Genomic DNA, 14,242 nt, shown 5'->3' on the forward strand with positions numbered 1-14,242 from the left:
CTAATGTACCACCTGTGGTGCAATTAACTTTGTATATGGGTGGGGATGGGGCTAATGCATAAGAGCACAAACTTGTACATGAACTTGAGTACCAAAGTTTAACAAAAAAGGAAGGTGTGTGGAGATTCCATTGCGGCTCCATGGGTTAAGAACATGACATAGTGTCCATGAGGATGCAGGTTTGATCACTGGCCTTGCTCAGTGGATTAAGGATCTGGCATTGCCACGAGCCATGAAACAGTTTGCAGAGGCGGCTTCGGGTCCAGTGTTGCCTCTGCTGTGGTGGAGACCGGCAGCTGCAGCTCTGATTAGACCCCCTAGTCCCATCTTCCATATGCTGCTGTGAAGCTATAGAAAAAAGAAAAAAAGAAAAGAAAGGGAAGGTGTGAATGTGATAAATGTCTACTACAAAACACTAAATGAAATAAAAATAATACCTGGTACCTCCTCCTCCCCCAGCCAAGGTGGCTGGCAAGCCCGGAGTTGCTGGGCCCGCGGGGCTCCCTCTGCGCTTCTCGCAAGGGCTCAGCCGGTGGACCATCTTGGCAAGCAGCCACGAGGGCTAGAGTCCCAGCACGAGAGTGCTCAGGGGAGATGAAAGCCCGGCGGGCCTCCCGCCCACCTGTCACTGAAGCCCACCCTCCGCACCAGGCCCAGCATGCGCCTGTTGGTGTGGAGGGCACTGCTGGCAGCCGGCCTCGCCCTGGCCCTGGTGCTGGCCATCCAGCTAGGGCAGCAGGTGCTGGAGTGCCGGGCAGTGCTGGGGGCCCCCCAGAGCCCCTGGCAGGCTATGCGGCCAGAGCAGGAGGACCTGGTGATGATGGGCACGGACCACGTGGAATACAATTGTGGCAAGGCTAAGCCGCACATCTTCGTGGGGGGCGTGCCCCTGAGCTGCACTGCACTGATGCACGTGATGCTGGATACCCACCTGGAAGTGCGCTGCGGTGAGGAGACCCGCATCATCCCCCCTGGCCATGCGTCAGGCCTGGTCCAAGTCCCGTGGGGAGACGCTGCGGCTGGATGAAGCGGGCGTCACGGACCAAGTGCTGGACTCCGCCATGCGGGCCTTCATCCTGGAGGTGATCGCCAAGCACGGCGAGCCGGCCGGCGTCCTCTGCAACAAAGACCTATTCACCCTCAAGTCCTCCGTCTACCTGTCGCGCCTGTTCCCCAACTCTAAGTCCCTGCTGATGGTGTGAGACGGCTGGGCCTTGGTGCACTCCATGTTCACCCGCAAGGTCACCATTGCTGGCTTTGACCTCAGCAGCTACCACAACTGCCCCACCAAGTGGAACAAGGCCATTGAGGTGATGCAGGTGCAGTGCGTGGAGGTGGGCAAGGACAAGTGTCTGCCGGTGTACTACTAGCAGCTGGTGCTGTACCCCCGTTGCTCCCTCAAGCTCATCCTCAACTTCCTTGGCATCACCTGGAGTGATGCTGTCCTGCACTACAAGGACCTCATTGGCAAGCCCGGAGGTGTCTCCCTGTTCAAGATCGAGCAATCCACAGTCCAGGTCATCAAGCCTGTGAACCTGGAAGCTCTCATCAAGTAGACTGGCCACATCCCTGGGGACATGATGTGAGGCATGGCCCAGATCACCCCCATGCTGGCTCGGCTAGGCTATGACCCCTATGCAAACCCACCCAACTACAGCAACCCTGACCCCATCATTGTCAACATACACAAGGTCTTGAAAGGGGACTGTAAAACACCAGCCAATCTGAAAGGATATTTTCAGGTGAACAAGAACGGTACCTCCTCCCACCTAGGAAGTGCATGATTTCCAGATCTCTGCAAATGGCTTTGTTGCCAGGAAAGAAGAAACTTTGCATTGGAGTGGAAATCTGACCTCTAATCCAAGCATATTGCTTTCTATTAATGGCCAAAACAGGACTGCCCATGAAGATCATATTTGCGTATGTTTGCAAAAACCGAATCATCAAAAACTTACCTTGAAAACTTAAAACACTCTATCTTAGGACAGTCTGGGGTAGAGAACCAAGAGTGTGGAAGTAGTCTGGCTTTTGAAACTTGGGTATTTTATATTCCCCCCCCCCAACTTTCTTTTAAGGGATGGATTTGCCATCCTCCTTAATTTGCAGGATTGCCTCAGTGGCTTTGTTTTCTGGGACAGGGCCCACCACCTGTTCCTCTCCTGTTGACCCTTACTTTTGAATTCAAAAAATCTATATAAGAATTTAATGTATGAGGTTTTCTTTGATTCCTTCTCAGCTCTACTCAGTTTCACAGAGAAAAAAAAATTCAAATAAACCAAACAGGGATTCAAAAAAAAAAATAATAATACCTGACCTCAAAAGCCACTGTCGTTCCTACTTTAATGATGTGTGTAGTCTGTGCACTGGATTTCAATTTAAGATGTTAAATAAATGAAAGTGTCTGTTCATGTTTTCTTGCCTTTTAGGTCATCATGAGAAGTTGTGCATATAAGGTTAATGTATTTAAGCCAGAATTTAACAGTATCATCTAGGGAGTGATGTGAGTTTATGACAGAAGTAATTGTATTTCTATTTGCTTTTTAGGTTTACTGGTTTAGTGGTTTTATTAGTCCCTATTGGCTTAGTTATTTCATATCACTGTGATACCAAAAAGAAAATACATTAATAGAAATGAACATCTTATTCATAGGCATCCTTATAACTAAAATGTAACCTTTTGTAAAACTACAAAAGGTTTTAGATACATTTATTTTGTTCAACTACCTTCATTTATCAATCTATATATTGGATCATTTGGAATTCTTTTTTGGCTTAAAAGATATGTGTAATAAAAGTATCAACTTTTAAAAATACACAGGCACTATTCTCATAAGTCAATGGATGAAGGAGTCAGAGTTATAGAAATTTATAAAAAATAAAATGCTTAAGATTTTTTGAAATACTCTACTTAAGAACTTTTGATTCAAGTTAATTAACATAATTAACATATAACATATATCTTTATAATTCATTTATTCTAATTTCAACACATAAAATTTCATTACATTTCTACTGAGTAAAATGAATTATAACTTTTATTTCAACATCTAACGTCTGGAATTTGAGTAAACCCAGGAATGGGAATCCTGGTTTTTCTTCTCTGTCTTGCTACCTAACACTTGGGTTTCCATGCTCTTCTTTCTCTGTTATTAAATATTAGTATTCACCACAATACTATTGTTAGTCTGTAGATTATTCCTCACTGAGAATAACCACAATGACAACTACTTCATTTATAAATCTAAAATCTACATCTTCACTCCAAGTCCCTCTGTTGAGACCCTGAACCATACCTAACTTGCTGGAGTACATATACAATTAGGCACTGCTTCGTTATCTCTGAAACTAACGTGCTGACATTGAACATAGAATATTTTCTCTTACTTCTGCATATAAGAGCACTGTAGGTAAGCTCTAAGACACTTCCCTTAACTCTCTCTGAAGTGGATTATTTAACACACCACTGCATCTAGCATCAAGACAGAGTTTATTTCCTCATGACCTGTGAGTATCCCTAGCATCAGCTCTCACTGGGAAATGCCTCCTCTGAAAAGAGGCATTTTATCAACTGTCACTTCTTCCTCCTGGGAAGCCCATACTTACTGACAGTTGGAGGTAAGACTATGGATATCAGCTTCTGTTCTGAAAATAGGTCATTCTAATGGGCTTTCTCAGCTCCTGAGCGCCAGGCAGGGTCCTTGGGCCTTGTTTGGAACTGTAACTTACTCCAACTTCTCTCTCTGTCCAAGGCTAATGCATCCTGCAGAAGGATGAGAAATCTGATGCTAAATGGGATTTTGGACTTGGTTCACCTGCCAACTCACTGGCAGTGAGGACCCCATCATCACTGATAGAACATAGACGGTACCTGACACAAGGAAGAAGTGCAACTGTAAGGGTTTTAGCTGTGTTAAAGTAAGACAGAATTCCAGTGGAGGGGAATGTGCGATTAGGTACAATGTGTTCGGTTTTTTAAAAAACATGGGAGAGATTGTGCACCTATAACCACTACTCTAGTGGCATTACATGGTTATTGCTGAATGTAAATAATGCATATGAAAAAAAGATAAGAAAAACTGTGCATGATTACCCAGCAACTAAGAGCTAAATGTGAAAGCCAGAAGGCCTCCTTAGTAGCATTTAAAGAAGATCTTGTCTATTGCAGCTGTGGGCAGAGAGAAATACGCATACCAGGCTCCTAACCTATAAGAGTGGCAGATTTCCAAGAGCTTGAACTCTCAATTGAGGTAGGTCTGCTACAGCTGGGTCAGGGTATTGGTTGGGAAGGAATAGGACCTTCATACACGGAATGAGGATTTCTGGATTTATGCCTCTGAAAATCTTGAGTCCTTCAATTACTTGGAGCCCTCTGGGCCTGGAGAAGTGGACCACACCCACAATTACATATTAAGGGCCACATTACCTGAAGACAATACAAAGGCTTTCCTTTGGTAGGACAAAGTAAGCCTTCACCCAGTGTATGCTCACATGTTCCCTAATTACCAGTCCACTGACTAGGGTTAAGTAACAACATACCTTACTGTGGACATGCTCAGCCCCATTAAGAAATAAATGAACTACTCAAAATATCTGCAGCATCTAGTCAACACACACCAGCAGGAGCAAAAGAGGATTCATGAAACTACATGAAGCTGGTAGAACATAAGGGTGAATAAAGGATATTTATATACAATGCATATGAACTTCTAGTTAAATTTCTGGATTCAGGTTATAACTGTGGAGTCATTCAATTTTTGATAGAATTTAAAGCAATAATGTTGAATGAGATACCATAGCCACTGCTTATAGCTAGCTACTAATTTGATGTACTACTGAGAAACATGATGATCTACAAAAGCAATATTAAAATTCTACTATGAACCATTAAATTGCAGAGTTTAATACTTACATACAGAGAAATTATTATAATTAAAGGAAGAAGTAAATGCCTCTCTCAGACATAAAAATTGATAATTCTCTTCTCTTGTTTAGTATTTCTCGGAAAACTAGTAATGAAATGCCTTAACTTTCAAAGTCATTTTACAAGTATGTAGTGAACATTTATACTTGTTTTCTTGTGTATGTGTGAATTTTACTATTTACATATGTAGTTCATAGACTATATTGTGCTTTACTTTTTCCTACACTGAGAGATGGAACATTATAGGAAAAATGCAGAACACTGCTTCTACATAATTTCATATTTAGCAAAACTTTCAAATTGGATTAATTCATCCTCAAAAATGTACAGTTAATGCAATCCTCATAATTTCATTGATTGATTTATTTCTGAGTAGTTATTTCCTTCTTTACCCTCCTTTTATTTCAGTGTACTACAGACTGGTACTGTGACTAAGGATGACAATTTTAGCAACAGTTTTACTGATTTCCAATCAAGAGTTATTCACTTGCAAGTGTAAAACTTAAGAAAATAAGTCCGGCTCTCTGTGCTTCAGGTTCCTTGTCTGTAAAATGAACATAACCATGGAACCTAACTTATGGATCTGTAATGATTAAATACAACCTGTAAGCTGAATAGCAAAGGGTCTGGCACATATTAAGGATTGAATAAATATGACAATTATTAGCAATTACAGAAGAGATTCTTTCATTACTTTGATAAAGACACTTTGTGCATGGCCTAGAGTCATGAACACCAACTAACACTGGTACCTAACAATTATAGAAGCTACTTATTTCTTTCTAGTGAACCTCATTTATCAGAGTTAATTATAACTAAACACCTAACCATACTTTCTCTTATCTGCAATCTACATATCTAATTAAAAAGCACACAAACAGGAATGTTAAAAAATAAAAGCCTAAGAATTAACTTTGGATTTCAGGGTATTTTAAATTTGTCATATCTATATAGCATATTAAGTCAAAATGGATATAGCAAAAGAAATCAAGTGAGATAATTACTAAGCAGAGTTTTTATATCATCTTTGATTGCTACCTTGTGGTCCTACAGGTCAATAGGACAGTCATTCACATTATATAAAATTGATATTTTCCATTATTTAATATTAAGATATTTGAGTAATAATATTTACAATAATATCTTTAAGAGTAAATGTTCAAATGCCACATTTCATTAATATTTATTATTTCTAAAGCATCCTTGTACAAAATTAAAATTGAAAAACTAAGTGTTGAACATTTATAATTTAACAGCATAAAACATCACCAGCTTCATGGCCAGTGTGATCACTTATAGAACATGAAGAAAAAGGAGTTACACAAAAATAAGTTCTTCACTTTGCTTGAATTATTATGGTTTAGTAAATAGTCTAATTCAAAATATATTTGCTACTCTATGATTATCATTATGGGAGAATTTTTCTTTCAGAGTCAGTAGCCTAATTTTCTCTGAAAACCCAACTGAGAAAGCAAAAATTTTAATTTGCATTCTTCATTTGATGGGAATTATGGTATAAGGTGAAAATGGAGGAAAATTTTATTATAAAAATTAAAAATGTTGTCTTTCTTTAAGTAGAATTTGGGTAGAAGAATGCTTAATAATAAATGGCTGTTTTTATTACCATTATTAAGATTACGCAGTGATTTTGTAAAAAGATGGAAATTCTACTCAAACAGCATTTTTGATGTTTTGTAAGACAATCCAATACAAATTTATTCTAAAGTAATAAAAGTAAACCTACTAAATTTAATCTAATTTGGCCAACTTAATTATGAGCGATTTTTCAATAACAGCAAACTTAAAAGACAAAATCTGGTCATAATTATATAACATGGTAAATATTAATAAAAAACAATGAAATTTTCAAATTCAAACACAAACATAGATTTAAAATACAATTTCTAAGAGGCAGGATCAAGATGCTGAGGAGTAAGACAGAGCACCTTTTTCCACAAGCACATAAAAAAAAATCCTCAGGGAGTTCCCGTTGTGGCTCAGTGGTTAGCGAATCTGACTAGGAACCATGAGGTTGCCGGTTTGATCTCTGGCCTTGCTCAGTGCATTACGGATCCAGTGTTGCCATGAGCTGTGGTGTAGGTCACAGACATGGCTTGGATCCCATGCTGCTGTGGCTCTGGTGTAGGCTGGTGGCTACAGCTCTGATTGGATCCCTAGCCTGGGAACCTCCATATGCCATGGGTGTGACCCTAGAAAAGACAAAGCAACAAAAAAAATATAATAACAATAAATAAATAAATAAAAATCTTTATGTAGAACAATTCATACAGAACATGCACTAAATGTTGGCAAAAGATCACACCCCTCCAAAAAGGGCAGGCAATGAACCCTTTGCAAACTGGGTAGAACAAGAGGAAAAAAAAAAAAGAGAGAGAAGAGAAAAAACAGAGTCAGGGTGGAACTAGTGCTTCTGAGAGGGATCTATGAAAAAGGAAAGAATCCATAACCTGAAAGGCAACCTAATTGATGGGGAGATCAGCCAGGACAGAAGGGAACCTCAAAGCCTCAGAGAAAAGCACAGCCATAAGCCTGAGGAGAATGAAGTAGAGAGAAATACACAAAGGATCTGTACCACTACCCTACTGAAACACAGCCTGAGACGCTTGGGTCGGGGCTGGATGCTGAGACTTAGGCAAATGAAGGTCAGTTCCAGGGAGAAGACTAGGTGGAGACAGCCTAAGAGGCTAGGGAAAGGTGCACTAGCAGAACACCCCAGCTGAACAAGTGAGGGAGCAGGACCGGGCCCGTAGGAGAAGCAAGGCACTATTGTTGGGGAGGACAAGAGGAAGAGGGGTGGGACAACCATAGGAACATGTTTCTCTGCACATCCATAGACTCTTGAACAGAAGGGCACCTCTTGTGCAGGCTACAGGGATGGATGCAAACCACCACGGCCATCTCAAACTCTTGAGTTGGGCATGGCCTGCCACCACTCAAGGTCCCTATGGCCCTAATTACCTAAGGGGTCACCAATGCAAAAGGCTCTGCAACCAAGTGACACCCATTGCCATCACCCCCCTGGGAAGGCACATGCCCTGACTTTGCCAAAGGCTCTGGGTGCTGTCCCCACCTTCCTCAGGGTCACTGCTACTCCCAAGAGCCCTGCAATTATGAGCAGCCTATTGCACCCACCTCTCCATGGGTCCTCACCACTGGCAAAGGTGCCAGCAACAAAGTATTGCCTACAGGGGATACCCATTGTCCTACCCCTCTGGAAGCACATGCAAACCATATACCTGCAAATGCCCTATCAAGGGGTGACAGCCTACACACACTGAGGAAAGAGACATGAAGCATCCAAACCAAAATCAGCACTCATGCCAAAAAAAAAAGGAAGACTTCACAAGCTACCCACAGATGTTTGAACATATAAATAGCCATCCAAGACTACAGTAGATAACTGTTTTCCCTAAACACATGGAATTAAAAAAAAAATCAAAGTAAAGATGTATAGGAACCATTTCCAGTTAAAAGAAAGGAGAATTCCACTGAAGGAACAATGAAACAGACCTCTGCAGTCTAACAGACAGTGAGTTCAAAAAGGAGGTAATAAACATACTGAATGAATTAAGAACAGATATCAATAGTAACACAGATTACTGTAGAAAGGAAAGGTACAGAAACTAAAAAGGGGAGCCAAGAAAAATTAGAAAATTGTATTTGTAGAGATGAAAGCTGAGTTAAAGGCATTGAACAGCAGAATAAATAATGCAGAGGAATGAGTAAGTGACTTGAAAGATAGAATAATGGAAACCACCCAATCAGGACAGCAGACAGAAAACTCAAAGGGAAAAAAAACATGAAAGCAATATATAAAGCACGCCAATCTACACATAATAGGGATTCCAGAAGGACAAGAAAAAAAGGGGGGGGACTGAAAAAATATATTTAAAGAAATTATGGCTGAAAAGTTTACAAATCTAAAGGAAACTGATATACAGATATGGGAAGCACAGAGGGCCCCAAAGATACCTACACCAAGACATATTACAATAAAATGACAAAAGTTAAAGATAAGGAGAGGATTCTAAAAGCAGCAAGTGAAAAACAAAGAGTTAATTATAAGGGGAGCTCCATAAGGCTATCAGGTGATTTCTCTACAGAAATGCCACAGGCCAGAAGAGAGTGGCAAGATATATTCAAAATCCTAAAATGGAAAATTTGCAGCCTAGTATACTCTACCTAGCAAAGTTATCATTTAAAATACAAGGAGAAATAAAGAATTTCTCAAACAAATGAAAACTAAAAGAATACAGCAATACTAAATATCCACTCTAAAAAAAATACTGAAAGGTCTCCTCTAAATAGAAAAGAAGTAAGAAGATACAGGATGGAGGTATATAATTGGAAAGTAATCACTTAATTAAGACAGAATACAGACTAAAAAATAAAAAAATAAAAAAAAAAACTGGAGATCCCGTCGTGGCGCAGTGGTTAACGAATCCGACTAGGAACCATGAGGTTGCGGGTTCGGTCCCTGCCCTTGCTCAGTGGGTTAACGATCTGGCGTTGCCGTGAGCTGTGGTGTAGGTTGCAGACGCGGCTGGCTCTGGAGTAGGCCGGTGGCTACAGCTCCGATTCAACCCCTAGCCTGGGAACCTCCATATGCCGCAGGAGCGGCCCAAAGAAATAGCCAAAAGCCAAAAAAAAAAAAAAAACTATTTGTGAAAGCAATGATAAACACAAGGAACAGCAAAAGAATAAACATGAAGATGTAAAAAAGGACATCAAAATCATAAAATGTAGGGAAGAGGAGCAACTAAATCTAGACCATTTTTTGTTTAGAATCTGTTTGAGCCTATGTGACTATCAGGCTAAAGCAAGGAGTTATAGGAAGGGGTTAACATATTGAAAAATAGAGCAACCAGAAATAAAAAACCAAACAATACATTCACCAAAAAGAAAGAAAGAAAAAGAAAGGAAAAAGGAGAAACATAGAATCAATTGGAAAACAAAGTTTCAATGGCAATAAATATAAATATAAATAAATATATATTTATCAATAATTACCTTGATTCCCAGCAGCCGCTGGACACAGGCGGGGCCTACAGACCTACAGCCGCTACCAGACCCTGGGGCTGGAAAAGGAGTTCCAGTGTAATCCCTATCTGACTCGCAAGCGGTGGATCGAGGTATCACATGCGCTGGGACTAACAGAGAGACGGATCAAAATCTGGTTCCAGAACCGGAGGATGAAGTGGAAAAAAAGAAAACAACAAAGACAAGTTTCCCAGCAGCAAATGCGAGCAGGAGGAGCTGGAGAAACAGAAGCTGGAACAGGTCCCAGAGGCGGCAGATGAGGGTGATGCGCAGAAGGGCGACAAGAAGTAGGCTTCAGCTGGGACTGCCAGGGCCATGGCCGCCCTGCATCCGCGGGTCCCCAGACTGCGCTGCTGTCGCCTGCCCCCACCCAAGACAGCGGGGGCAGGTGCCTGGCCTCCCACCGCAGCGTCCCCGCCATGCCAGTTCCCGCTAGTGGTAGTATCTTGAAATAGCTTCTGTGTGTGAGCTACCTTGGATCTCCTTCCCTTCTCTTGGGGGTCAGGGGGCAGGGGGGTGGAGAGAAAAAGAGGATTTTAAGCAAGGACTCCCTCGCCCTGAGAGGGGGAGTGGCTGTGGCCTGGCTGAGGCACCACCCCACCCCTGTCCCGCCCCTGCCCCCGCCCCATGTAAAAAGTCTCCTTGTGCAATGGTCTTTTTTTTCCTTTGAACGTCCTTCTTTGTAATGACAGAGGTACGATTTCTGCTAAGTTCTCCCAACAACATGAAACTGCCTATTCACACCGTAATTCTTTCTGTCTCCCTCTCTCTCTTTCTCTCCCTCTCTCTCACACCTCGTTCTCATTTCCCCCTCTCACCCCCTCTCCCTGCGGCCCTCCCTAGCTCGCTGGCTTTTTTCTGGCTTCTGTCTCCGCCCCCTCACCCCCAACCCTCTGCTTTGGTTTGACAATTTTGTCTTAAGTGTTTCTCAAAAGAGGTTACTTTAGTTAGCATGCTCCGCTGTGGACAATTGTTAAAAGTGTTCTTGGGTTTATTGGGAAGCAAATGTATCCTGTATCTGTGAATTGCTTTATTGCGGGGAGGGGGGCTAATTACATATTTTGTTGTTCCTTTATACTTTGTTCTTTTGTCTGTGCCTGAAAAGGGCGGAAGAGTTACAATAAAGTTTACAAGCGAGAACCCCCCCCCAAAAAAATAATAATTACCTTAAATGTCAGTGGACTGAATGCTCCAAACAAAAGACAAAGTGTGGCAGACTGGATAAAAACACAAATCACCTATTAGAGACCCTCCTTAAGGCAAAAGACACATAAATTGAAAGTGAGGGTATGGAAAAAGACATTTCATGAGAATGGAAATGATACAAAAGCAGGAGTCACAGTACTCATATAAGGCCAAGTAGGCTAAAACAAAGGCCGTAAAGAAAGAATGACACTATTAATGATAAAAGGATCAATTCATGAAGAGGGTATTACATTTGTCAATATATATGTCCCTAATATGTGAGCACCCAAATACAAATAACTAATATATTCATAGATATAAAAGAGAACTTGATGGGAACAAAATAATAGGATACTTTAACACTCCACTCACATCAATGAACAGATCCTCTAGACAGAAAATCAATAAGACAACAGAGATCCTAAATGACACAACAGAACAGTTAGACTTAATCAATGTTTTCAGGATATTACATCCAAAAAAAATCAGAATATATATATTCTTTTCAAATACACATGGAACATTCTCTAGGATTGAACACAAACCAAACTCAACAAACTTAAGAGTACAGAAATTATTTCAAACATTTTCTCTGACCACAATGGCATGAAACTAGAAATCAACCACAGGAAAATAAACGGAAAAAAATGACTACATGGAGACTGAACAACATGCTACTAAAAGGCCAGTGGGTCAAGGAGGAAATCAAAAAGGAAATCTAAAAATACCTTGAGACAAATGAAAATGAAATCATAATCATACAAAAATGTATGGGATGCTGCAAAAGCAGTTCTTAGAGGGAAGTTCATAGTGACACAGGTCCTTCCTCAAAAAACAAGGACAGTCTTGAATAAACAATCTAAACTACCACCTAAAAGAATAAGAGAAAAAAAAAAAGAACAAAACAAGCCTAAAATCATTATAAGGAAGGAAATCATAAAGATCAGAGAGGAAATCAATAAAACAGAGGTTAAAAAAGCAATAGAAAAAATCAGTAAAACGAAGAGCTAATATTTATATTCAATAAAACTGAATACGTAATAAAAAAAACACTTCCTACAAACAACAGTCCAGGACGAGACAGCTTCACAGGTGAACTCTACCAAACATACAAAAAAAAATCTATACTCATTCTTCTTAAAATTTTCTAAAAGTCTGAAGAAAGAGGAACACTCCAAAAGACATTCTATGAATCCACCATCACCCTAATAGCAAAAACCAGACAAAGCTTCTACCAAAAAAGAAAATTATAGGCCAAAAGCTTTGATTAATATTAACACAAAAATTCTTAACAAAATTTAAGCCAACTGAATCCAAAAACACATTTAAAAAAAAAAAAAAGATAATACACCACGACCAAATGGGATTCATCCCAAGGTTACAAGGATGGGTCAACACACAGAAATCAATCAATGTAATACCATATTAACAAAAGAAACTTTAAAAACCACATGATCATCTCAACAGTTGCAGAAAAAGCATTTGACAAAATTCAACTTACATTCATGATAAACTTCTAACAAACTAGGTATAGAGGGAACATATTTCACTATAATAAAAGCTATCAATGACAAACCCACAGCTAATATAATACTCAATGGAGAAAAGCTGAAAGCCTTCTTGCTAAAATCTGGAACAAGACAAGGATGCCCACTCTCACTACTTTTATTCAACATAGTATTAGAAATCCTAGCCACAGCAATCAGACAAATGAAAGAAATAAAAGGTACCCAAATTAGACAAGAAGACGTAAAACTGTCAATATATGCAGATATGATACCGTATATAGAAAACTATTAAATACTCCACACTGAGTCCTACTCAAACTGATAAACTAATTCAGTAAAGTAGCAGGATACACAATTAACATTCAGAAATTGGTAGAACTTCTGTATACCAACAATGAATATTAGAAAAGGAATACATAAAAAAACATAGCTCTTATGTTTTTCCTGTTGTAGCTCAGTGGATTAAGAACCTGACTAGTATCCATAAGGATGCAGGTTCGATCCCTGGCTTCACTCAGTGTGTTAGGATCCAGCGTTGCTGTGGCTGTGGCATAGGCTAGCAGCTGCAGCTCTGATTTGACACCTAGCCTGGAAACTTCCATATGCTGCAGGTGTAGCCATGAAAAAAGAGCAAATAAAAGAGAGTAGCTTTTAAAATGGCACCCCAAAAATTAAATACCTAGGAATAAACCTGACCAAGGAAGTGAAAGACTTATATGCTGAGAACTATAAAATACTAATCAAGGAAGTTAAAGAAGATTCAAAGAAATGCAAAGATATCCCATGCTCCTGTATTAGAAGAATTAATATTGTTAAAATAATCATTCTATCAAAAGCAATTTAGAGATATAATGTCATCCCAATGAAATACCCATGACATTTCTTCACAGAAATAAAACAAATAATCCAAAAATTTATATGGAACCATAAAAGACCCAGAATTGCCAAGGCAATCTTGAGGAAAAAAATAAACAGAAGGTATAATGCTCCCCGATGTCAGACAATATTACAAAGCTGTAGTAATCAAGACAGTGTACTGGTACAAAAACAGACACACAGACCAATGGAACTGAAGAGAAACTCCCAACAATAAACCCAGACACCTATGGTTAATTAATCTTTGATAAAGGAGGCAAGGATGTAAAATGGGAAAAAGAGTCTCTTTGACAAATGATATTGGAAAAACTGGACAGCTGCATGTAAATCAATGAAACTAGAACACACTCTCATACCATCCACAAAAATAAACTTAAAATTGCTTAAAGACTTAAACAAAAAAACAAGACACCATAAAACTCCTGGAAGAGAACACATGCAAAATATTCTGACATAAACCACACAAATGTTTTCTTAGGTCAGTCTCCCAAGGGAATAGAAATAAAAAGAACAATAAACAAATGGGACATAATCAGACTTGCAAGACTTTGCACAGCAAAGAAAACTATGAAACAAATAAACAAAAAACCAAAAATACAATGTAGGGAGTGAGAGAAAATAGTTGCAGTTGATAAAACTGACAAGGGCTTAATCAGCCAAATATACAAATGACTCATAACACTCAACATAA

General features: G+C 39.7%; 1 pseudogene; it reads left to right on the forward strand.

Annotated features, from left to right (window-relative positions):
* Positions 1 to 623: 623 nt before the first annotated feature.
* LOC125126733 (protein-tyrosine sulfotransferase 2-like) lies at positions 624 to 1,923 on the forward strand (annotated as a pseudogene).
* Positions 1,924 to 14,242: the final 12,319 nt, after the last annotated feature.

Source organism: Phacochoerus africanus, chromosome 5 (genome assembly GCF_016906955.1).
Source record: "Phacochoerus africanus isolate WHEZ1 chromosome 5, ROS_Pafr_v1, whole genome shotgun sequence".
Lineage (NCBI taxonomy): Eukaryota > Metazoa > Chordata > Mammalia > Artiodactyla > Suidae > Phacochoerus > Phacochoerus africanus.